The 26,974-nt window shown below is 38.8% G+C and overlaps 1 protein-coding gene across 1 annotated transcript in view; it reads left to right on the forward strand.

The window, feature by feature from the left end:
• The first annotated feature begins 8,255 nt into the window (after window positions 1-8,255).
• Window positions 8,256-26,974, forward strand: part of LOC121324229 (bifunctional heparan sulfate N-deacetylase/N-sulfotransferase 1-like) — a 66,449-nt gene continuing 47,730 nt past the window's right edge. Inside the window, exon 1 of the mRNA XM_041265887.1 lies at window positions 8,256-8,422. The gene's annotated coding sequence lies outside the window, so the exon portion shown is untranslated. The remainder of the gene's footprint in view (window positions 8,423-26,974) is intronic.

A 26,974-nucleotide genomic window follows, 5' to 3' on the forward strand; every position in this document is an offset into this window, starting at 1 on the left:
TATGGCTTTATATATATATATATATATATATATATATATATATATATATATATATATATATATATATATTAAATGTGGTTAGTCATGTTTATTAATATAAATTTAAATATGGCTACCGTTTTTTTTTTTCTTCTTCAAAATCCTAATTGTGTATGGATATCTACAAGTGATTCGCCCATTTGTGAAAAAAAAAAAAAATTCAACCCATGGGAATATGCTGTAATAGTCACACCCCCATGTGACCTGTTTTGACCAATCAGGATAGAGTATTTATAAGACCCATTTTATCGCTGGTCCTAACCTGTGGCTTGAGTGCGCTCGCTATCTCTTTCAGTCAGGACTGATTGGGCATGAACTCCCTGCTCGCTTGCTTATGTGCATACTGGAGGTGATGAAGTCTTTTGTTACACTTGCCTGTTTGAATTTACTCTCCGTTTGTTGTTTTTTAAGTGTTTCTTTAACCTTCAAAATAATTTATTTTTTGTAATCATCTTCCACAAGGTTTTCTGTTGAAGGATAATGGTAGGTTATTGCCATAACCGTGGTTCCCTGAAAAGAATGACAACCATTACCGACTGAGAAGAACCCTCTCTGACCATCAATCACTGAGCATATATAAAAAAGCTGCCCTATCAGGGCCCTGCTGTGAGGAGGAAGTCCCACCCACCTCCTGTTGAAGATGGTCGTCCTCACAGTAGCATATCACCATTTTCTTTCGAGATCGGAGGTCAGCTGGGGACAGGACCTCGAAGGGTAATGGTTGTCATTCTTTTCAGGGAACCAGTGTCATGGAAATATCTTCCATAACATTCCCTTTCAAGTGGAATGACAACCATTACCGAATGGGAAGCTGTACCAAAGCTGTCGTGGCTCCAGATTACCAACAGTACAGCCTCAGAGCCCTCATGACGCCTAAGGGCATGCCGCCTGCAACACCCTAGAGCCCAGAGAGAGCTTCACTCGGTTTGCAACATCAAGGTGGTAAAAACGCACAAATGCCTGACTACTTGTCCATGTAGCATGCAAAGATCATCCAAGGAGGCACCATGAAAGAGAGCCCACGAAGTCACTTGGCCCCTGGTAGAATGGGCCGTAATGTCCCCCAGCAAGGAGGAGTCTGTCTGTTCATATGCCAAGCGTATAGCATCTGCCACCCAGTGCGCTGCACGTTGCTTCGATAGGGCCTGACCCCTAGAGCGGGACCCATAGCAGACAATTGGACTATACTATTTGGACTATTTCCAGGACGCTGTCCTATCCAGGTAACAGCGCAGAGCCCGGACCGGGCAAAGCATGTGCTGTCTACAGGTCTGAAAGTTTCCAAAACCACTGGTTGGTTAATATGGAATGATGAGACCATCTTTGGCAAAAAGGCTGGCTTTGTTCTTAATGTTACCAGTGAGTCATTCCCTGTGAAAGTCATACATATGTCATTGATGGACAGCTCATGAAGCTCACTTATTCGTCTGGCAAACATAATGGCAATTAAAAACGCCACTTTCAAGGAAACACAGCGTAGCTCTGCTGACGCCATGGGCTCAAGTGGGGGACCCGTAAAGACCCACAGTACCCGTTCCAGATCCCACTTAGGGACCATGCTTTTCATGGGAGGACGAAGGACGAATCGGTACAGAGTCAATCGATGCCGAGGGAGACCGCTGTTGGTGCGGAGCAGTTGGTGCCAAGTCTATCGCCGTTGTTCTGACCGATGCCGAGTTTAATCGGCGTCGGGAGCGGCGCTGAAGATGTTCACAACCAGTGCTGATTAATCGGCGTCGAGGAGCTGTTCAAGCAGGTGTCGAGTTAATATGGCATCGAGGTCGGCGCCGAGGAGATCGCAGTTGATGCCGTGTTGATGTAGCCGAGTCAATTGGCGTCGGTGTTGATGGAAAGCGCAGCCGCACTAGGAAAGCCCGAGGATTGGGAGGGGCACCTAGGCCCGAGCTACAAGGTAGCTGAGGCCGAGTAAATCGGCATAGAGGACGACGCTGCAAGCCCACGGGGTCACCCTACAGCACCACAATAGCTCAACCAACGGTAATTTGAACTACACAAGGTAGTACAAGAGAATAGTGGCTGCTTGTCAGTCTCAAAAGAGGGGTCGAGACCAACTTTAATCAGTAAAACTGACTCAGGCAAGAGCAATCTCAAAAAACACTCAATGTGTAGCTTACCGTGTAAATTAAATTTGTAGGCTGAAAGAACCAACAAATCAGCCAATTTCCAGAACAAAGACGCACAAGGCAATCTGTGACCTGACTCAGTAGACAGAGAGAAAATGGTGATATGCTACTGTGAGGAATCCTCTTCAACAGGAGGTGGGAGGGACTTCCTCCTCACACCAGGGCCCTGATAGGGCAGCTTTTTTATATATACTCAGTGATTGATGGTAAGAGAGGGCTCTTCCCATTCGGTAATGGTTGTAATTCCACTTGAAAGGGAACCACATTGAGCAGTTTCAATTCCTTGACATATTGGTTGTGATACGTGTATAGATTTAGAGGTGTAGTATAAAAGACACATTGAGATTAATTTTCCTGATAGTTATAATAGCCGGTCGTGCTGGATTTCACTCTGATATGGTTGTTCAGAAGACTAGAATGCTCATTTTGTTGGTTTAAGAAAAAAATATGTAGAGTCAATGTGGTGTCTCCTTAATTAGATCTAGTTTCTGTAAACCTGGTCCTGAAGAGCCCCAGATCCTCAGGTTTAATAGGTGTCTTTACATCATCAATGGCTAAAGATCTGGAACACCTGTTAATCTTGATTAATTAAGCCAAAAATTGGTGCAATTAAGTAACTGAGCGCTTGATTGAAATGAAACCCAGCTGGTATAAAAATTAGCATAGCTAATTAACCAAGAAAGGAACAACACTTAAGGTTGTTTCAGCAAATCACAACACTTTCATTTATTTTGCAGCAACAACAGAAATCCAATTCAAACCATGTAAATATACCCTCAATTCAATCCATGTAAATATACCCTCAACTGCTAAATGTGTAATAAAGCCATACATTTGCATTACATCCCTGGGTGAAACCTGCATCACAGTTGCATTGCACACAATTTGTGTATCATGGTTCTGTTCAAACACATCTTTGTTTCGTTATTAAAGTTCTATACACGCCGTGCCACCACTGAGTTCACAACATTGAAATCACAGACGGGAGGATCCGTAATCTTTACTATCCAAAGCATCATATCAATTAAGTAATCTTGCAGGATCACCTGGTAACCCCAGTAATGATTACAATTGCCCAGCCTTCAGCCTTCACCTGGCTGCATGACCATATTCAGTAATCAGGCAATTCTACTTGATTGTTTCATATGTCTTTGAATCCCTTATAAATAGTGACTGCATCTTACCATGGTAAAATCACATCAAAACTTATTAAATTCACAATGATGTGGGGTAATGAGTAGGGAAATGACAGTTTAAAATTACAGTAGTACTTTTAAGGAACTGCAAAAAGCAACTGGCCACCAGATTAACCCAATTAGGCATGGTAATAAATATTATGCCATGTAAAGATAGAGGGGTCTATTCAAGGAATGAAAGACTGCAACAGCTCCAAATTCCATCAACAGAACACAATTAATAGCATCTGGCTGTATTTCAGCATGCTGATAGCAAATAAAACGGTACTAGAAACTTTTTTGTATGCCTATACCTGCCTTTAATGCACTTATTTATTTTATTAAAGGTCATTCATTGGTTTATGTTGGTATTATTAAAATATCTGTCAGATTAATAACTTTATTTTAAAAGGAAATCCAGAAATCAGGCTTTGATACTTCTAATCAGGTTGCAAAATAGGTCAACAGAGAAAACTTTTGAGAGATGAAGGATTAGCAGCACTGAAGAACAGAGTCTTGGGTTTGTCTACAGTGTATGCACTCAAGGGAACAAACAGTAGTTTGGACTGAAAAGAGTAGCAGCACCATGTGCATATACCAAGGGTGGAGACAGTGTGGGTAAGTAGAGTAATGCATTTAAATAAAAACCAGGATTACTGTAGAAATGTGCCACTGTGGTTAAGGGTTGTTGCTAAAGTTTTATTTAAGTGGAGCTCCCATCATTTAGTGTATTCCACTATGTACAGCCAATTTAAAACAAAAACATCAAGTTAAAGAACAGTGGGCAGGTCTGGACCCAGGGTGGAAATGTGGTGAAAGCCTATACAGTGGTAGTAAAAGTTTGTATATACAAATTGTTCCACAATTGTGTTTAAATGGACAGTATGAATTCCATATGTAAACTCTGCTTTACTCAGTAGTAAAGCTGTATGTAAACTTATTTCCCACCTTTTTTATTTTGCATTTTTTGAGTTGTTGTATTCTAGTAACATTTAACAAGAAACATATGGAATTGAGCGCTATCTTAACTATGTAAATACATAAGTCACCATTTGGTACAACAAACCAGGAGAGCAGACAGTGGTATATGACTGTAGATATAATATAAATCAGTTAATTATCTTTAAAACAAATAACTGTCTATAAAAACAAAAAAAGGAACAATTATGGAAAGCAAGTATACCCCAGCTCTAAAACAGAAGGCAGTCTACAGCCAAGTATTAGGAAATAGGATATGCTTAGTCTTAAAGCCAAGCCCTGTGTCTAACTTTATGGCCCTGGGCAAGGAGGTTCACCTGTCATTACCTCAGATATCCTTTTTACAATTAGGACTCAGTCAGGTAGGACAATGTGTTGTTCCAGTTTGACTACTCTAGCAACAAACTAAAAGGGAGAAAAGTTTAATCCATATTTATTAAGGGAGGTGGCCTCCCGTTTTTGACTCTAAGTATTTGTGGAATTGCTAATTAGTTATCTTCAGGCAGGTTCAGGCAGATTTCCTACTGGGATAGTTAAGCAGTATTGTGTGGAAGGATATGAGCACTACAGTGAAATTCCAGTTCTTACAACTGGTCAGTAGAACAGGCCCAGGCTCGTGAGAGTCAGTACAAGACCAGTGGGGCTACCAATTACACAGAGACCGGCTTTCCAATGCTAGCAATGGAGTTTGCCAGGTCAAATGTATTTCGATACAGAAATCATTAAAAAAAAAAAAGTCACTTAAAATATCAATACATAAATGGAATCTGATTAAGTTCAGAACAGAAGGTATGAAGCATTTTTCTACACAAAGGGTATACATTCATAAGATGCCAGGTGATGTAATAAAACACTTGTAACATTATAAAAACAACTATGTCCTAAATAATTAGTTCTGCTTAGTAGGGGGGGGTGCTAGAAGGGAGGCGACATTATGGGCCGAACACATGTTCATGTGTTTGTATTAATGAATAAATAAAATTTAAAAAATCACTAAAACATTAATACAGCATACATCACAGTTAGATTAATAGGTGTTCCCTAAATAAACAAACAGACAGTGGCCCACAATCATGTTCAATTTTACATTAAAATGTAATCCTCTAGTAAGAGTCTTGGCTTTGAACCCAAGCAGCATGCTGTACTTGAACATGTGATGCACCGTTGACGGATTCCTAGTAAAACACACTGGTGTTATCTTATTCAAACAATAGAAGATGTTATAAAATTGATGCCATTTAATCAGCATTATACTCTCCTCCAGAGAAATGGTGCCCATATTAGGGCAGTCAACATGATAGAACAGAAGATATTACAACAAGGCCCTTCATATCTGGGTAGTGCAGTAGTCTTGAATCTTTGTTTGATGCCACAACCTGCCAAGGGATTGCTTTCTCTAGTGCCTCTACCAGCTAGCATTGAATGTTGCACCAGCATTGGCAGTGACCTTTTGAAGAAATGTTTTAAGAGTAAAATAGCCCCACCTATTCTACATTGGTAGTAAATGGTTAACATCTGGGTTATCCACTGTACTTTTAGGATTGCTTATAAATTATGATTTTATAATGAGGTACAATTATCTATTCAATGGGGGTTTAGCAATTACATAAAGAAGGGGTCTGTGCTAACAAGCAATACTTTTACTACCCATAGTCATTGTCAATAACAGAAATTGGATTTTGAGATACTACTGCCCTTGTAAAACTGCTTGCTCATTGAAATCCTTTGATATATTTGAAGAGTGGACAATTATCTACAAAGTAAAGCAAGATATTTAGTAAGAAAGTCATCAGAATCAGATAAAACAGTAAAACAGGGCTTCTCATCCCAGGCACCACAAACCAGAAGAGTTTAAGTAGATGAATTCATATTGAAATCCAACTGGATGCCAAAGGGATTATATTACCATTGAAAAATGCATGACAAGAAAGTGAAACATAATAAAAAAGGCATTTAAATGTACTGTGCGGCAAATAAAAAAGATTATAATTAAAAGGTCATCTCCAGGTGTGCCTTGCTAAAAAGAATGCTTCTTGAAAAGCAATTATTTACTTTAGTCTAACACATTAATCCACACATGACAAAGAACTCTCAAAGACTACGCCTAAAAATGTATTGTGCAAGAACAGGATTCATGTTTGATGAAGGTTAATCCTGCCCACTGGCTGGTTCAGGTTTGGATCTGTGTGAAATCAGATTTCTCTCATTTGTGAACAGAAAAGCCTATCATCTTAAGCCAGTCCACACAGCTCTGTTTTAATTTAATTGATCAAATGTAGAGAGTGGATGCACATAGAATATATGCAGCAAACTGGTTTTCTTTTGTTGAATCATCTGGGCATTTATATACGTATCATTAATCATTTGAAGGTTGCATTTTGAAAACCTATATAGACATGATATTGTAGCATTTGGGGATGGAAAGTCAGATTACAGAACAGTAACAGTAAAAGAAAAACTCCTTTGAAACCTTACTTTTAGTTATTATTATAATTATATGTAGTTGTTTCAATGGCCCACAAGAAATAATATTGCAAGCACTGAAAAAGCTTTTGTCAAAATAAAAAATAAATAAATGACTTCTCTTCTGCAAGCTACACATTTAAGATGAACTTTAGTACGACATACAATATTGAACAACTATTCATTCAACATCTTCTAATAATTATGAAGTTAGGAGGCTGTGTGGTCCAGTGGTTAAAGAAACAGACTTGGAACCAGGAGGTTCCTGCTTCAAATCTTAGCCACTGACTCATTGTGTGACCCTGAACAACTTGTGCTCTGTCTTTCTTGTGAGACGTTGTAAGTGACTCTGCAACTGATGCAAAGTTCACACACACTAGTCTTGTATCTTGTAAAGTGCTTTGTGATGGTGATCCACTATGAAAATTGCTTATAAAATAAAGAGCTGGTCTTTTATCCAAGTGACACTGTATGAAAATAGTATTACTAAAAAACACTACTACCAAAGGCAAATATTTGGACTACATGTCTGTCTCAATGTCTTCAAAGCATGAAAGACCACACTGGCACTATACAATTTACTGTTTCTTTGAATGGAAATTTACAAAGTCAATTTTTTTTTTTTTTTTTTTTTTTTTAAATCACATTTTAATGTTTGAATTAATTCCACAGTGGCCTATTTCAAAATTGTCAATTCTATTGTGAAACGTGACAGTCAGGCTCTAAGGGTGCAATGTGTTTTGTAGTTAAATGAACTGAAGAATATTTCGTGGCATTACACTATAGTACAGTATTTGGGTGAATACATAATTATTCAGTTTCAGAGGGTTATGCCTTTATCTAGGTCATGTATGCTGTTTTCTTTCACACACTTTTTAGCAGGAACAAGCAACTCATTCAGAGGGGAGGAATATATTGTGTGGCTTCCCCACTGATACTCTGTCACTTACAATAAGGGACAAAAACAAATGAGTGAATCCCGAAGTAGGGCAAAATTTACTGACCAGTACAGGTTGTGCACACTGCGATGCAGTAAGGGGTGGGTGCCAGTTTTGTTTGCAAAGAGATTTATGCATGCAGAGTCTATCGGGGAAGGAGAAACACCGCCTGGGGCGATAATTTAAGGAATACCACTGCGCTATGGTGAAGTCATGAACCAGTGAGTCAAAAGTGCAGTTATTTCGTGCACTGACTACGTTACAGTTAGTATTGTCCACGCACTTACATTCAAAAAACAATCAACCGTCTCTCTACCATTTAGTAAATAAATAAATAAATAAAATGTGAAAAAAATGTGGAAAGATCTAAAGGAATGAGGCAATGTTTAGAAAAAGAAACACAACTCGCTGGCTTGCATGAAGCGTACGGAAGGGGTTAATTTAGGTCCGCTGCCTGGTGTTCCTGATGCCCTCTAGCGAGTGTTGTGCCTTTCCTTCCCCGCTTTCTGCTGCAGAAAGAGATCTCACATTACTCACAACCAGACTGCCTGCAACAGAAAACCGGCAGCTACTGTAGACTGCTCCATCTGTTTCTTTCAAAAAGCAACAGAAGACCCCTCTAACCCGTTAAGATTCTGAAGTCTTTCTTAGGCGACGGCTGGATTTAAAAAGAGCTGCAGAGGGGGTGAGTAATACATAGTTTATTTTAAAATGCACATGAATGTCTTGCTCTGTAAAGGACTCTTGGTATGCGCGAGACTGAATGCTCTCTGTCTGACGGAGTCCGTTTTGGTGTGTCTGCATGAGAGAGGGAGAGAAACAGCTTGGCCTGACAGATTCCCGGAGAGAAACAGAAGCCTGGAATTAGAGTGGTTACTCCCCTGCTTAATGCTACCCCACATCTGGAGGTATTGCGGGGTTTCTTAAGCTGAAAACTGTCAAAAGAGCCACATATTGGATCAGAACGGGATTTTGCTATAAAGCTATTATCGTGGAATACAAGGAAGCCCAGCCGTGGTTTAAATGTGTGGTGAGCATTTTAAAAGGCGTGCTTAGTTACTTGTTCATAGGAGGTTAGTGGGGGGAAATCAGTGCATTTTGCAAAACATAATTATTATAATATTTGTATCACCGTTGCTGTTGATATATTGCAAAACAGTTGAAAATCTTGAACAGAAAATTTACAAGAAAGTAAGCAACACACATAAAAATGAAAGTACAGGAAGAAACTATTAAATTATCTGCTTAATCTTATACATTGTACATGCAAGTAACTGCTAAAATCATCTGCATGTACTGCAAAGATAGTGGTAGTTATAAATGTTTATAGTGACGATAACCATTTTAAGTTTAACTAGAGCATTGAAAAGTGGAGCTAGTTGTAACGCTTGGGACCGACCAGCCTGACACCTTGTTTTTAGTGTGATTTGTTTGTCTAAAGAAACATTAACCAAACCACCTGTTATATTGCAAGACATTTATAACACCACAGCAAGATCAAACGAAATGTGTTTATTATGTTTACACTTGAAAACAAAACAATCAGCAAAGTTTTAGCTGAGCAAAGCTCGGAATACTAGAATTTAGTATAAGTAACTGGTGGGCAAACGTGTAACGTTACATATTTGAGATCATTGCTATATATGTCTCATCTTGCTGTAAATACTGTACTAATGTGATGACAAATTGCTGGATAGGAAGAGGGTTTTTTTTGTATCACATGTTAAGCTACAGAATGCACATCAGCAGAAGTAGTGATTCATAGCAGTGACACATTAGTAAAGGATCAGACAAGACTTCCCTGACATGGAGGGTACAAGCCTCTGAATTACAAGAAAACTACACATCATAAATCAAATAGGTGAGGCTGTCTGTGTGCATGCTGCTGAGTTATGTAGGGGTTTGTAACAGGGAGATGTTACATACGTGGGTCGTCGGTGAATAATACTGAATCAAATATAGAGCAGTGGGTGTTGACATGTGGCACATGGGTGCAGATTTATTTAACACAGGTCCAACGTTAGGGTACCAACAATAGTAATCCTGGGGCTTGATTTAATAAAGAAAAGAAAAGAAATCTAAAAATGAGTTTACTATACAGGTGAGCGCTAGTCCCACTAAAAGGAACGTCCCACAACACTAGGCAAACCTTCTCTATACTGTTTGGGATCAACATCCCCTAAACCATGGCTTCTCTAATTCAGTCCCAGGGACCCCCCTGTGGCTGCTGGTTTTTATTCCAGTCGAGCTCTCAAAATTACTTAACTAGACCCTTAATTGAACTGAATTACTTAATTAGACATGTTTACTTATTTTCAGCTCTTAAACAGTTGCAGTTCAAGTTACTTATCAAATGTTGTAGATAACTTGAAATATGCAACTGTTCAAGAGCTGAAAACAAGTAAAAAGGTCTAATTAAGCAAATTATCAGTTCAGTTAAGGGTCTAGTTAAATAATTGAGAGCTCGGTTGGAGTGAAAACCAGTAGCCACAGGGGGTTCCCAGGACTGAGTTTTAGAAGCCCTGCCCTAAACTAACTAACTTCTGGGCTCCCGGAGTCTTTGCATCCTCACGGCGACTCTTCAAACAGCCTTTTCAAATGGCCTCGGCTGGGCAGTGCCTTCACAAGCACCGTCTTGGAGTGGAAGGGTTTCATGTAGTAGTTCTCTCCATGGAGTGGACGCTCTCCTCCTCAATGTCAACACAGCAAGCTTTCGCTCAGCGCCTGTCTGTATGGCTGTGGCCGTGCAGAAGCCTCGAGCTATGGTGCAGACACTTTTTGAGCTGCACGCAGGCTCCCCGGGCACGCCCGCCCTCCCGATCAACTCCGCACCAGGTGAGCCTACCTGCGCAGTTAGTTGCCTAGCAATGCATCTCCTGTTGTACGTACCAGCAGCTTCCATAAAGGCACACATGCACTCAAGAACCAGCGATGGGGTACTCCCGTCACAATGTTCAAAGACACTTCACACGTTTAGCTTTTTTGTTCTACACAGCTACCCAGCCGTTACAGTAACTTAGAGTCCATTTTGTAATGTTATTGAAATGAGAATGTGATATTTGTGGATCGTAGCGATCAAGACAAGTTGGGTATAATGCTACTTGTCACCCTGTGCCATCCATTTGCCAAATAAGACTAACCATTCACGAAGCCACTTTTTCAGGAATAGTGGCTTGGAACCTGGTTCCTGGAGACTCCAGGTTTCCCCTGATGTGCCATGCAGTGGCCTGAAGCCTTGTCTCTTGAAACCATATTCCAAGCCTCAGAGTGTGCAGACACTGAATTTATGTCCGCTGAAGTCGCTAATAGCTACAAACTCAATTTGCCTCCGAATTAGTTGGATTTGGATCCAAGGAATAGACAGTTGTGACTAGTGACTGTGCCACCCCCAACATACAAATGGTTTAGCGTTACTTTGGTGTCTCAAAGTCCCAAAGTTTCAATCCAGGGTAAGCCAGCCTTAGGTATGGATTGAACGAAAATGAACTCCCAATCCAAATACATTCTAATGCTAAGTTTTTTTGTTGTTTTGTATCTGTGATGAATATGTTTATTCCATGGAATGCACTCCAGTAAATTGAACACAAGAAATTGAATGCCCAAGCTTTAGTTTCCATCCCAGAGAAGTGAAATTGTTGCATTTTGCCAGGGATAGAGAGACAAATGGCTGTTCTGCAATTTTCCAATCGTTTTGACCTTTGAGCTGCTTGTTCACTGTTCCATATACTGGGTGACAGATAAGACACGTTTCATAGCATGTAAGGGTCTTCGGGCTTTACTGTGAGCTTATCTTGTCACACCTGAGATTAATTGCATGTCCTAGATGTTAAGGACTTGGGAGTAACACATTCATATAGTAAATATACAAGCTGCTGCATGCATGCAACTTTGCAGTAAACTAGTAGTATTACACAGGAAGGATTTCTATTTTTGGTGTACACTTGTGATATGCATCCACCTGTAATTGAAGTCTCTTATCTAAATGGGAGAAATGTGTATCAGACAGATGTCATTTAATATATTGTGGTGTGGAGAACTTTATTGTACACGGTGAATGCATTTACTAGTGGTCTCTCACCTACTAAAAATGTAGGAACCTAGTTTTAAAAAAAGTGTATTAAGCACTTCTATGCCTGGATTCTATGAAGGACAGCATAGCGGCATTTATGATTGTGACTAGTGCAGGGCATGAAATAACAGGCAACAGCAATTGTGCAGTGCCTAAGCCACTTGCCTCAATGCCTCTCAAATTAAAACAAAAAAAAAACTTACAGCAAAAGTTGCCTATATGCCTGCCCCTCATTGCAACTGGTGTCTGTCAACACGAGCACATCTGATTTACAACTAGGACGTCAGATTATTGGGTTTTACATGTTTTAACCAGATTCCCCCCACCAGCCAAATAGGCACAGACTCCCTGAATAGGCACAAACGCATCATCAGTTGTCTGTGATTCAAATGCATCAGAGCAGAACTGGCACCGATGATGTTAAGCTGATTTACCTGTTAGAGTGTGTGTGTGTGTGTGTGTGTGTGTGTGTGTGTGTGTGTATATATATATATATATATATATATATATATATATATATATATATATATATATATATTTATTTATTTTTTATTTTTTTGATTTTTCAAAATTGCAGCAATATAGCTTTAAGGTTTTTGCTTTTTTTGCACACTTTTCTTTCCAGTTATTTGTTTTATGAGTATGTCTTTGTAAAAGAGCATGAAGTAAAGTTGTTTAGTTTTCCCGTATATTCTGTGTGCAATTATACTTGCAACTCCACTACAAAATAAAACATGATTGGAACGGAGAAATGCCTCCATATACAGTATGTGTATGTGACAGAGACAGATGTTGTCAAAAATTTGCATATCCCAATGTGTGGAAATATACGTTGGTGATTTAAACTGTTGACGGCAACTTTGTTGTGCTTAAGCATTTGTTTATTTCTTTCTAAATAAAACCAGATTTCTACCCGAATATTTATTCTTTCTTGATTATATATAAAAAAATCCACCCGATTTCAACACGATTTTTCCATTAAATAATTCTACCCGATTTTTAAAAAAAAAAGTATTCACCCGAATTTGGAAAGAAATTTCACCCGAAAATCAGATGCCATATCTACAACCCATTCGCAAGCTTGCTCACGTCAGCTGGCCCGTTCTGTCACAATTCAATAGAATTCTGTCTGATCTTGTCCTGAGAGAAAATGATTCCTTATCAAAATGTATTATTGTTGCAATTCTTTTTACAGTGCATCTCCCAGCACTAAGCCACGAGAAATACGTACTTTATCATTGGTTAATGACTGGCAAACAGAGGAAGTGACACAGTTAGACTGAGCTCGATATGACGCCGCCTCCAGGAATTTTCAGTCACACGTGTTGATGGCAGTTATTTTAATTTACAGCTTAGTAAAAAAAAAAAAAAAAAAAAAAAAAAAAAAACAGAAAAAAAATCCACCACATATAAAGTATACCACTTTACACATAATCACATATTCTATGATCATATGTGGTATAAGGAGATCTGATTCTATGCGTAGAATTGCAATACTTTAAAATGCAATGGTGAATTACACATTCTGACTCCTTTCATGTCTTCAGTGTATGTACATTGCTAATTTTATATAGACATTTCAATGACAGTTGCTGTTTTGCTATTCTGTGTTATTCCCTCCAAAATATCAATACCAGAAATGAACACAGAAATAGGTGGATAATTTATCTTTGCTCAAATCCTTACACCAAAAAATACCCAGCAAGTAGCTATGTATGACATGGTTCAAGTAGCAGCTCCCTGCGTTATGCAACGAGTAGGAGAGATAACATGATAGTGAACGAAACACGATATAGAGAAGTGGATCGATTTCTGTTTTAATTTATTTTTGTTTAATACCAACTCGCAACCTTACGTAGTTCAGCTTTTTAACTAGTAAAATGTGTGCTTTCACGAAAGGGTTAGAATGTGTATGCTTTAAAACAGCAATGCACCATAACCAAGCTGTAAATCCTTTGCAACTGTGAAACTATATAAAGTTTCTCACATGTAAACATCTAATCACTCTTCACTGCCTGACCAAGTTTCTATTTGGAGTTTTTTTTTTTTTTCTTTTACAGCGGTTAGCAAACTACAGACACACTGCAGACCTAACAACTCATTTGGCCTCTATCGTTATTACAATCCAGCCAAGGGTAAATCTTTAGCCAGTTTGCCTGAAAATCTGCCTTTAACTTTATCTTCACTGACATCGCTTATTTGTGACTTGTATCACTAAGTCTGTATTTTTTCATGGTGAGTATTGATTTCACAATTTCCATGAATTAAAACCAGTGCCGTCTAGTAATAATATCCAATTCTCAGTGAAAATCTCAATTTCTGAAAGAATACTATTGTTAACATTTCAAAATGCACTGATTAAACGTTTGCTTCACCAGCGGACAACTTTTTATATTAAATCCTGTTGAACATGTTTACATTAAATTATGGAACACATGGCATTGAGGGTTTTAAAAAAGCTTTAATTACAGGACACAGACAAGCGCTATATTGAGCTCTTGTTAACAGGGTGACCGACTTTAGTAAAAAAACACCCTGAATATTTATTTTTTGCCAACTTACCCTTTGTATTTTTTCACCATGAAAGTTTGTTTTTAAATTGGACATTTGTATACCATTTTGTTTGTCCTATGGAAAAGAATATGTTATACATGTATTTAACTTATGTAACAATTAGTGTGTGAATCATTCAGAAAACCATTGATTTGTTTATTTGAATTACTATTTCATCAACATAGTAGGCTCTCTATTTATTTTTTGTTGTTTTATGATGAATGAGCATGAAATTGCCTTGGATTGGATTTATGTTTTGCCTTTCTGTCCCCTAGAACTGCCTTGGTGCCCCAACATTGCCTTGCCCTTCATGACCTTAACTTCATGCCCTGATAGTGAAATTTTACATGATACAAGAAAAAATCTCAGTCTCTGTGCCAGCCCTTTTTCACAAGGCCTACTTCATGGTGGTGTCTTCAAGTTTTCTTTGTCCATCTTCACAATTATTTTTTAAGCTCTGCAGTTCTTCAGTATGTTCACTACAATGCAGTGAGCTACTCTATTGTGTGCTGGGCTTTTGTGCTATTTAGGTCTTCTGATTTTCGTAAAAACCGTGGAAATGGTTAATCGATTTACGTTGACTTTACCCTTTTCCCATTCAAAAATAAAACCTACAAAAATAATAATAAATACATTTCCCAGTGCTGCTCGGCAATGTCCCGCCTTCCTGACTTTCATCTAAAACATAATTGTGGCAAAATGTACAAAAATGCCTACAAAAACCCCAGAAGAATGTGCCTGTGACCACAGGGATTTCACTGTGGAAGACAGCAAAGGAAAGAGGGTACAACTTAAGTGTGCAAGTACTGTCGAGTTACTACTATACATATTTTGTCAGAGAAAAAAAATGCTGAAACATTTTGGAAAGTAACTAAAAACACTAATTTCATAAAGTATGTAAAAAAATGAAAGCCCTGAAAAAAAAAGATTTACATAAAACTCAGATAGCTAAACATAAGCACCGAAAAATACAATTGATAAAACCAGAAAAACAGAAGCCCTAATTATATTTAACTAGGCCTATATAGTACAGTGCAAAAGTATTTGCCCCCTGTCTGATTTACTGCATTTCTGCACATTTTTCACATTGAATTTGGTCAGATCTTTTTGTGGGTTGTAGTAGTATATAGAGGACATCTGAGAGAAAAAATGACCCCAAATTTTAGTGCTTCTTTCATTTGTTTGGTGTGCAAGGTAATCAAACATGCAATCTTCAGGTGTGAAAAAGTTATTGCCCCCTTAGTTAACCCAATTAAAGGGATAATTAGGGTCAGCTGTTTGAATACTTTGGTTAAAAATCGGGCCTGATTTGGGCCAGCTCTGCCCAATATAAATCTTACAAACTTTGGCCCTTACCATCAGAGTAAAGTTGTCATCACACAGGTTCCAGAGGCACATCATGCCACGATCAAAACAAATTCCTGAAGACCAATGGGGAAAAAAATTGTTGATGCCTGTCAGTCTGGAAAGGGTTACAAAGCCATTTCTAAGGCTCTGGGGCTCCACTTCTGAGCCATATTGTCCAAATGGAGAAAGTTTTGGACAGTAGTGAATCTTCCCAGAAGTGGCCGTCCTACCAAAATCTCTCCAAGAGCAAGGCGTAAAATCGTCCAGGAAGTGGCAAAGAACCCTAGAACAACATCCAGGGATCTGCAGGCCTCTCTAGCCTCGGCTAAGGTCAGTGTTCATGACTCCACCATCAGAAAGACAGTGGGCAAAAATGGGATTCATGGCAGAGTAGCAAGGCAGAAACCACTGCTCACCAAGAACATGTTTGAATGTCTCAAGTTTGCCAAAAAGCACCTGGATGATCCTCAGGAGTTCTGGAACAATGTTCTATGGACAGATAAGTCAAAAGTGGAACTTCTTGGCCAACGTGGTGGTAGTGTCATGATTTGGGGATGCTTTGCTGCATCAGGACTTGGACGACTTGTTATCGTTGAAGGAACCATGAATTCTGCTCTGTATCAGAGAATTCTACAGGAGAATGTCAGGCCATCCGTCCGTGAGCTGAAGCGCAGCTGGGTCATGCAGCAAGACAATGATCTGAAACACACAATCAAATCTACATCAGGATGGTTGAGGAATGAGAAATTTAAATTTCTGGAATGGTCTAGTCAAAGTCCAGACCTAAACCCCATTGATATGTTGTGGCAGGACCTGAAACTAGCAGTTTATGCTTGAAAACCCACAAATGTCACTGAGTTGAAGCAGTTCTGCAAAGCAGTGGGACAAAATTCCTCCACGGCGCTGTGAGAGACTGATCAATAACTACAGGAAGCGTTTGGTTGCAATTATTGCTGTAAAGGTGGTGTAACCAGTTATTGAGTCTAAGGGGGTGATTACTTTTTCACACTCGGGCATTGGGTGTTGCATAACCTTCTTTAATAAATAAATGAAATAAGTATCAACATGTTGTGTTATTTGTTCACTCAGGGTCCCTTTTATCTAATATTAGATTTTGGTTGAAGATCTGATAACATTCAGTGTCAAAAATATGCAAAAATGCAGAAAATCAGATGGGGCAAATACTTTTTCACGGTACTGAAAAAAAATGTTAAAACTGTAAGGTCACAAATAAATGTTTTGAACAGAAGATGTTGTTGATCTAAAATGACATTGAAAAGGCTATTCCTCAAAATATTTGTATATTGTTACCATAGTGGGATTGTTTTTTAGTATTCTGCACAGCTAGCTCTCTTGAAGGTGCATGCTTGAACGAACAGGAGGAGGGTGGAGGGAGGGGGTTGTTAAAGCTGTGGATTACATAAACAATATGCACTGTAGTCAATTATTCATATAGTTCTTCTGAATTTGAGTGCCTTGTGAATCTTAAATCAATACCATTGACTAGGTGGTAAGAGGATAGATACTGTAAGAGCTTTAACAAGACAAGCAGAAACCTTCATTCATTTGCGGTGAAGTGAAGCGGAGATACTTCCAGGATAATCGGAATTAAAAGAAGAAATATAAAGGCTTGAAGAAGTGTTGAACCTTGACTATATGCTATGAAATGATTACATTGTGCCACTCAGTTTCATACATCTCTGGCTGCGCTAATAGTTTTGTACTTACAATTATGCTAACTGAATAGTGCTGCCTGGCTGCTGTACATTTTGATTGAAGCATGTCATTCAACTGCTATTTTGAATGCTCTGTTAAGCCTGTGTTTAAATTATGTATGATATTTAACAAAGACATAACATATGCCTTTGCAATCTGTGTCTGCCATTTACAGCACTAATGTGAGATTGTATATTTTATAGAATTGACTGTGTAAAGAAAACACCTAATTTGTCAACAAATGTTAACCTATAGGTGAGGTTCAAGGGGTGGAGCTAGGCACCAACAACCTATCATCTCCTGTCATCAATTAAATCTACCTTATTTAAACATTAGTCACCTCTACCTAGCTGTTGTGTTTTTTCGTTTCCTCTTCTTCCCTCCTCCTCCTCCTAGCATCTCAACCGCCTTTGCATCGGTCTCCTCTGGGGGGTTAGTGATTCCACTTTCTCCAACCCTTTGTTAAGCTCCGCTTCATTTACCTCATAGAGGAGGGTTCTCCATGAGTCAGAGGGGACCCCGGCCAGACCCTTCCATCTGCATGTATGTTTCTTTTGGGATTCTTCTTTCAGGTCTGATGCCTCTATATGAGGGTCCCCCCAAGCGGTGGCATCCCTCTTGTTTGTCGGGTCTCCTCAGTGACGGAACCCCCCTTCTATTATGTTGGGCTTTGAAGAGGCGGAACACCACGCATTATGTGTTTTAACTAATACTAACTTTGTTTTCTTTCCGGTTCCGAGCCTCTTTGTATGTCGGGTAACCTCAGAGACGGTGCCCCTCCTGTTTGTCGGGTCTCCTCAGCGGCGGATCCCCCGTACCATATATGTTGGGTCAGGAAGAGCCGGAACCTCTTTTGTGTTAACAACACTAATTTATGTTTTTCTTTCCGGTTCGCGAGCCTCTTCATATGTCGGGTAACCTCAGAGACAGTGCCTCTCTTGTATGTCGGGTCACCTCAAAGACGGTGGCCCCCCTCCTGTTTATCGTGTCTATCGATCAAGTAAATGTTGGGCTTTGAAGATGCGGAACCCCTCTCTCCATGTGTATATGTTTACTAACTCTGTCAATAAACACTATCGGGCCATAGCTCCGCCCTGTGAATTGCTAAAGCAAATCAGGCTGTTTTATTGGGTGCTGTTAAATGTTGGCAGTATTGCAAAATAAAAATTTGTAGTTGTGTGTTGCAGTCTCCCCCTTTAAAATTTTGTCCCCGAAAGCCTGTTTTCTTGTGCCTCTCTCTTATCTATCAGATAAGATGTTGTATCGGCCAGTGTGTCACAGGATTTCAGTACCGCCCTACAGTACAGAGGTTACACAACCAGTCAACGCATGGCACTGTTTGTATACAGTATAGCCTATAAAGCAACAAAGGTTACTCAACTGTGGAGTAGTAAACCGGTTCCTAATATAAGGTATAAAACAACAAAGGTATAAGGATTTTCCTTCTACAAAAAACATGGCCATTGTTCAGAGGAAGACCTTGGTAAACCTGACAACAGGTACTTTATGATTCATAAAATTATCAAATAAAAAAATAAATTGTTTGTGTAACAGAGTAACAACTTGGTATGCAAATATAAAGATACTTTTTTTTGTGCAGAAATTCAATTAAACACTGCCACAGAGCTCTTGAAATTCTGCAGAAATACAAAGTCATGTGTTTCTCGGGTTTAGTCAGACTTGGAGCAACGCCTCTAGAAATCACGACCTTTGCAGTTTGGCAGGGTCCACCGAGCTTTTCCTTTTCTCACATCGTGAAGAAGACGTGGTGCAGGAATGTGATTGCATTATAACCTTTGACAGCAGTTGGCATGCAACGTGTGCATCACTTTAACCATTCGGACTGAATTGAAGGCTTACTGTACACTATGTGATCACATTTTTTCACTGGAAAAGTTTGATCTTTTTGCATTGTTGTTTGATCACTGGTTTTGCAGGTGGTGATTATGTCTTGTGAAACACTTATTCATCTGCTGTATCTTTAGGTCAGAATGAGCATAAATGTTCAATATAGGTTGACGTACTGTAAGTAGTTTAAACTTGTTTAAGTACTAGCTAATTAGCAAATAGTGCAGAGCTTAATATCTTGACACAGTTAAACAGTGAAGTGGGAACATCTAGGTTTGACATTATCAGTTTCTACTTAAGCCTTTAAATCTGATAAAATACAGTGGGGCACCTTGACAAGAAGCACAGGCTAGCTCGGGACAGTACAGATCATTAAAGCACTGCATCATTACCAGCATGGAAACATGTACTGTATCGGGCACTGTAACACATTTGTGTAACAAATGCTGCAAAATAATACTGGGTATTGTAATTAGAGAGAAGAAAGGGATGTTTAAAGCACAATGGGAGTGCACTGCATGGAGAGGTTCCTAGTGTAAGAGAATTTCATTCTGGCTCTGTGTCGATTAAAAAAAAAAAAAAAATCCAAAACAATCAGCAATGATCTTTGCCTTTTTTAAAAGGGTATTCCTACTAGAGAAAACATACAAAGCAGCATTATGTGGGTTTAAGCCACAGTGACAAGGAATTTTACCAGCAGTGATCAATAACTGTGGGACAAAGAGATTTCAGGATCTCAAAAAAAAAAAAAAAAAATCTTATGTATACATCTTCTGAACCATGAATAGATGTCAACCCAATTACAGCTGATCTGTAAGTCTCTTCCAGGCGTATGTTTGCTTTCATATGTCTCCTGCCTGTCTCTGCCTGCTCTCAGGCCTACAGCATATACCCGGCACTGAGTGCTTGTTTTCCAGCCACTCTCCGTGACACTGAGCAGAGCAGAAAAAATGCTCTCCTCACTGCTGCTGTGCGTGATCAAGATTGGAAAATTTACCGCATCACTGGCTTGAGTTTAAATCCTAACTGGCCTGGCAGAGCTGGAGTTCCAATGCAAAAAGCTTTAGAAAGAGGCACACAGTACCTGTGTGTGTGTGTGTGTGTGTTTGTTTACACAATCTATTGCATTTACTGCATTGACATACACAGTGTACTTCTTCTTTTACAGTACCTGTTTACCAGATTCTTTGATCCTTTCTGGATTATCATTCAGCATTTGTCAGCTTTTATTTTAGTCCCTCTCTCAGCTCTATTTGTACTCTAATAACTCATACCTCCAAATTAAAGACAAAATAATACTGTGGTGTATCAAAAACCCTGGAGTTAAGGGCAGTTACAGTGAAACGTGTGCTAGGAGCTGAAAGGATATTACAGGGTATTGTGAATTGGAGCCTTTAAATGATTTGTAAACAGGCATTTAAAATTTAGCTGTAATGGATTTGTTTGTGCTCTAATTTATCACTTTCATGAAAGAAAAGAGCTACAGTACAGTATGAAGCACCCTGATGCTACATACAGTGATGTAGGCCTAGAGCCAACACAGTGGCCTATTTACTGCAGATCCTACAGTACTGCCAATGTTGAGCAACCTGTCGTTGCTAACACACTATATGCCCCTTGTGCCAGTGTATAGAGGAGCCCCTATAGGGAAGCTGTTGCATTCTTTCGCTAACACAGAACAATCGAAAACTGGGTTAGGTCCTGTTCCTAATGTACTATGCAGTAGATTCCCAGCAATGCATGTATCTGGGGACCAGCGGTATCCTATTACAAACCGAATGTTGAGCCAGCATTGACTGTCCTTTTGCTGCTTAGTGCCAATGCTGAATTGGTTTGGTTCCATCATAGCAACCTTGCTCAGCATGGCTTGATTCCAGTACTGAATATCTTTTAATAGCCGTATCCTGCTTACTCTGTACAGCTGCCTGGTCATCTTCTGTACAGCGACTTGTGTCAGCAGTAAGTCTGCTGTTTTTTCCTGAAGTAGCTAGCTTAGCTTCTGCACCATTTCAGAGCACTTTCTTGTTACTTAGATTTGTGGGTGTCAATGTGGAGAAGTCTGTCGGAATCTGTTCCTTTTATCAACTCACAGGGCACTAGCTCGGCCCTCTTGCATTGCAATCACGGAGAAGAACTCTTACCGCACTAAATGCATCGCGTTCAGGCATTTTGGCAACCAAGAAAGAAATCATTGTGAAATCTACATGTACCAGTTCAGGGAACCCGTCACAGCCTTGCCCTTGAAAAAACGGAACAACACTGTTACTTTTCTGATCTGTAGTGCCAGCCCAGAGCGTTCCATGTGCTGCCTGTTTTGAGTGCCATTACCAGGCCCCCCACCCCACCCATCCCCTTGTCACAAATACTAAATGCTAAGAAGATTGATGACCTGTCACAGCTAGTGTGGTGCACTGTTGCATCCCAGGCCCTATAACAATGCAGCGTTCTGCTTGTGCCCAGATTGCGGACGGCTGCTGCCACCACAGACTGCTCCTCTGTTACTGCCAGACCCACAGAGCATTTACTGATATAAAATAAAAAAAAAGATACTGATTTAAATTGGTACTGATTTCAAATATTTTACATTCACCAGCATCTGCCAGCACTTCAGCATTCATCTAGTACTTGGTTTTTGAATGTTGGGTGTTCATCCGTGGGTGGTGGCGAGATTCTAAAAGCATTTGAAAAACACCAGTACTACACAGATCTCAGATTTTATAGAATTAAAGCAACTTTTCTGTACACTCTTGAACTTCAGCTTTCAAGTATTTCTTTCTTTTTTTTTTCATTTGTTGTGAGAGCTGTAAAAATATTTACTTGTTGAAGTGAACAGTAATATGTATACTGTCAAATGAGCCAAGCGTTGTGAAATTTAAGAGCAGTTTATGTTGAGTGGCAAGCGTATCATCCAATTAAAACTTAGAGTTTATCAACTATATTTTGCACTTCACCACAATAAGCAATGTGGAAAAATATCCAAGAATTAGACTACTAAAGGTATGAACAAATTACAAAGCACTGTATGTGGGCATTGTGCTTGTTGACGGATATTGTTAGAATCACCATACATATATATTTCTCACCCTGTGTTTGGATGACTACTGTATTAGAGCCATGTCTCCTGAGTCATGTAGGTTTCTGACCCCTGCAGAATAACCACAAGTAGGATCAAATTACTAAATTGAGTATCAGGTTTCTGCTGTAGCTCAGGAGTCCAACTAGAACACTGCTAATAAGTGTATAATTTCTTATAAAAGGGTATAGGTGTTTCGGTTGTCATGACAATTCTACAGACAGGGTCGCAAAAAACCACACACTTGTGTAAATGGGGTGTCCTTGGCTTACACTAGGTGATACCTCAGAGATATTGAAACCCTGTTCACAATAAGTAGTCCGTCGATGCTGGTGATTTTTCTGGCTGATCTTCTCATTTTGGGAATTTACTCTTTATTATTATAATTATTAAAAAATATATATTTTTTGAATGATGACCTACATTTAACTCTGGGATCTGGATGGAACTCTCCAATTATTACCACATGCTTGAGTTCGTTCTTTGAAAATTTCAAGCTCGGCTTTGAAGAACTCATGTACCATAGCTTTGGCAACATTACTCGGAGGAGGTCATTTTAAAAAAGTGGGTTGATTTGACATTATGTAGAGTGTGCCATGAGTGTAGTCTCAAAAGGGACATCTTTCCACAGAGTTGATGTACAATCCATTGCGTTTTATACTAAGGGTCTTGCAAGCAAAATCAAACCAACTACCACATGGCCCCAGCTTACTGTTTCAACATCAACACTGTGTAACAAAAAAGATTTGTCGTAAATACAGTATAATTGCAAATCTCGAAAAACTACTCACTTCAAAATCTTTTGTAGTCCTCTTTGTATTACTTTAGTATAAATACATGTTAATTTGGATTCATATGTTGTTTTTTTCTGACTTTATGTGAACGAAAAGACACACGTTTGCCCATTTTTCCATTGGAAATAGTGATATGTTGAAATGCCACTGTCCTGGTCACAAAAGCAAAGTTTGTGGGGAATAATAGCCATTTTCTATACTTTTGAGGCATAAGCAATTAGGAAATAACACTTACTACCCAAGAACAAAATTGTGTTACATAGTGTTATTATTATTCTACTACTGGCAGAGAAATAGGTTCTAAATCTTTACTGGACAAAGTGGAACTAAAAACAATAGTCCTTTCAAAAATAATAATGAATACATTAGAAAGCCAAGATAAGCTTGTGTGGTAGAAATAGGTTAGTATGTTGTATTCATTCAGATTTATTGCCACCCATGAGGAATTACCTTTTTATAACCTTGCTCTGTGTCTTAGGAAGTTCTTTAGTCATTCCTCATCGTTCATGGCATGAAACTGATAGAACCAGATAGTAACCTGTACTGTGTCTCTGTTCTAGAGAACAGACTTTTTCATTGAGTGTTCTCACACATTACCTGTGCTGTACATTATTTCACACAGTGCATTTCGGTGTAATGAAACCTTGGTATTCTCCCTGTCACAGTACTGGTATTCATTTGAAGAGCACAGTGCACATACAAACAAAATCAGGTGTTACTAGTGTCATCTTCTCCTGACTTCAAAAAGAATACATCCACATTTTCATCCACTATCCCCAGACACTGCTTGCTAACTCAGAAAAGTACTACTAACAAAACATGGAATGTATTAGCTGGTTCGTCACAGAAACCATGAATTCCTTGACATGATACAAGGCAGTCATTTTAATTTCAGGGTTTGGAACATGTCCACAAACCACGATCTGATGTCATAACCTCCCCACTGAATTACTGTCTTAGACTGGGTTCTTAGACATATAAAATATTAATTCTCTCAGCAGCTAGACTGTCATGATGACCTAATGTACAGTGCAGTCTTCCAGACCCCAAAATACTTGGGTGCCCAAGTTATTGAGTGCATTTGTGTCTTATAATAATACACCCACCCCTTGATATGTCGCCCCTCGCTATACTGCAGATTCAAATATATTGCGGTCCCCATTTTTACTGTCTAACTGCGTATGCCTTAGCTGCAATATACATAGGCACTTTGAATTACTGTTTGTTTTATTTCATACTGCACATCACAAATGTACAAAACAATTAAAAACAAAGCATTAATATTGCACTGTTATCATATACACACGTATTGCACAGTAACACAAAGCAAGTGAAATACTGTATCTACTTGCTGAAGTGTTTTTTTTAGCCAACAAGGTGTTCACATGTGGCAGCAATGCACCAGCAAAAGCCACAAGGCAGTGACATCAGCCCCTTGCAACAAGCCTCCTATGTTGTTGGGAATGGATTACAGTACAGTATTTTAATGCAGCGGGTTTGTGCATTTGAGAAAGGAGAGGAAGACTGAAGTTGATAAGAAGCAATTACCCTCTGCTGTATGAATTAAAACGGTGTGCTGCTTTTTGTACAAAAATCATGTTTATGTAAAACCACAAAGAATAATATAAAAATAATTTTTATAATATAAAAGCAGTCGTGTGTTTTTTTTTTTGTATTATGTTTTTTAGTGTAGAGTTTGCTTTGTGAATTTACAGTCCTTAATTTATATATATTTTTTCTAATCAACATTGCCACGCGTTTTCTTCTCATCTCCAGTGACAAAATGTATTGGTCCTATTAGAGTGGTGTTACTTGTTACTTCAGTATTCAATAATGATCAAATTTGGTTCATTCACGGTTGGGCCATGCTACTGTATAAGTGCTATATTTCACAGCTTTAAATTTATTGATGTGCAGGTCAGATAGTGGGGTTGTGTGGAAAAAGTGGTGGCGTTGTACTGTGAGATTTATTCAGTTTCATTTTTCAAGTTGATGGCTTCGGACCTTCTTAAATGGACAGCCAGACAGTTTGAAGCCTGTCGTGGAAACAATACTGCCCTATACGTCTGGAAGAAAAAAAAAGAGTACTTTATATATATATATAATTGTAGTTCAAGGCTTTTTGTTTTTTGCACTTTAGTATTGGAAGCTAATAACATTGTTACTTGCCCTACAAGTGTTAGTTATGGAATCTAACATTTTTACTTTAAATAAATCCACTCCTGGCTCTTATACTATGAAAAAAAAGCCCTTGCACAGCAAAGCCAATGTTGTTTTTCCTATTGTCAAGAAGGATCACAAAGGAAGAAGTAGAAACCCCTTATTTAGCTGTATTCATTTGAACCCCTCCAGGGCATTCAGGTGGTAGACAGGATTTCCAAGGGGGGGCTCCTAAAGGTTTTTTTTCATTTGGTGTGCATTTTGGCGAGTTCCTATTTAAAACCCATTCTAATACCATATAAAAATGTAGGACCCCGAGGCAGTGAGGTAAGGTCAGAGAGGGCCCAATTCATCATATTCTGCCTCAGCCTGACAAAATATTCCTCTAGCAACAGCTAAGCAAAGGTAGCGTCAAATGTATCGACTTCTTTACAGAGCTACTTAAAAGCTAATTTGAATTATGGTCATTGGATTATATAGAATTCTTCTTTTTTTGTTCTCACCCCATGGACATGCATGCCCCTTTTCAAAGAGGCCCAGTGCCTGAGCTCGGGCTGGTGTAGAGGCAGGGGAATTAACAGTACTAGCTTCAGCTCCAACAAAGCAGACAGGAGCCACAGGACGGCATGCTGGGGCTTTGTTTGAGGAAGTATTTCAAGCCGTCACACAAGAGGCAGCTCAGCTTTATATTTCTGCTGGTTTTGTATAACAAGGGGTTTTGAGGTGGATTATTTTTTTTGTATTTATTATGTATTACTCTGTATTATAGTCAGTATGTATAAGTGAAGTACCATTTTGATTTAGATACTTCTATAAACTAAACATACAGCCTGATTTGATAAATATTAACCTGTACCCTGAGACAGCAGCCACTAAGTTATATAAGTAGGCTTTATTTTTGCCTGAATGTTATTATGTAATGTAATGACGCTTACTAGTGTGGAGCAATGTAGAGATTAATCGTATCGGCTAGTTTTACTTTTTCATTGTGCAAGATGGTGTCTAGTTTGTATTTTTTTCAGAATAGTTTAAAGTTTAAACACTACAGTTTAATGTTCTTTGTGTAGACAAAATTGTGCCCTCAAGACCATAGTGCCATCCCTGTGATACCAAATATGAAATGCTGCAGTCATGATGTAGGGTGGTAGTGGCGGAACTAAAGTCATTGCAATGCAATGTATTAGTCTCTGATCTCAGTGCTTTTACAGTATGTCTTTTGACAAATCTAATACATTGTGATGTAATTTTATTTTACATTTTGCAATAAGCAATTAGTTTAATGTCAAGATAGCAAAATTGTCATGGATTGTGATATGAAATAGGTATACACCCATGGAGACCATCTAAACTATAACACTCAAGGAGAATATGTAGAATACTAAAAGAAACATAGTAAATTGACAAGACATTGACAAAGAGTTCCACTGGAAACGTTAGTCAGAGTTTCTTGTCGCTAGCATAGACGTTTGCACAAAGTTGTATTGAGTCTTATTTCAGATTATTTTTTCTTTCACAAATATCATTTTTTACTGACTATACTTGCACTCATCCCTGCAAGTATTTTCAAACACTTGTTTTCTATTTTGCTCTACATAAACTTGACAGAGGCTGTTGACTGGGAAATGGTACTATGCATTAAAATTCAATTCAATGCTGAATTATCTTCTGACACCAGCT

Source organism: Polyodon spathula, chromosome 12 (genome assembly GCF_017654505.1).
Source record: "Polyodon spathula isolate WHYD16114869_AA chromosome 12, ASM1765450v1, whole genome shotgun sequence".
NCBI lineage: Eukaryota > Metazoa > Chordata > Actinopteri > Acipenseriformes > Polyodontidae > Polyodon > Polyodon spathula.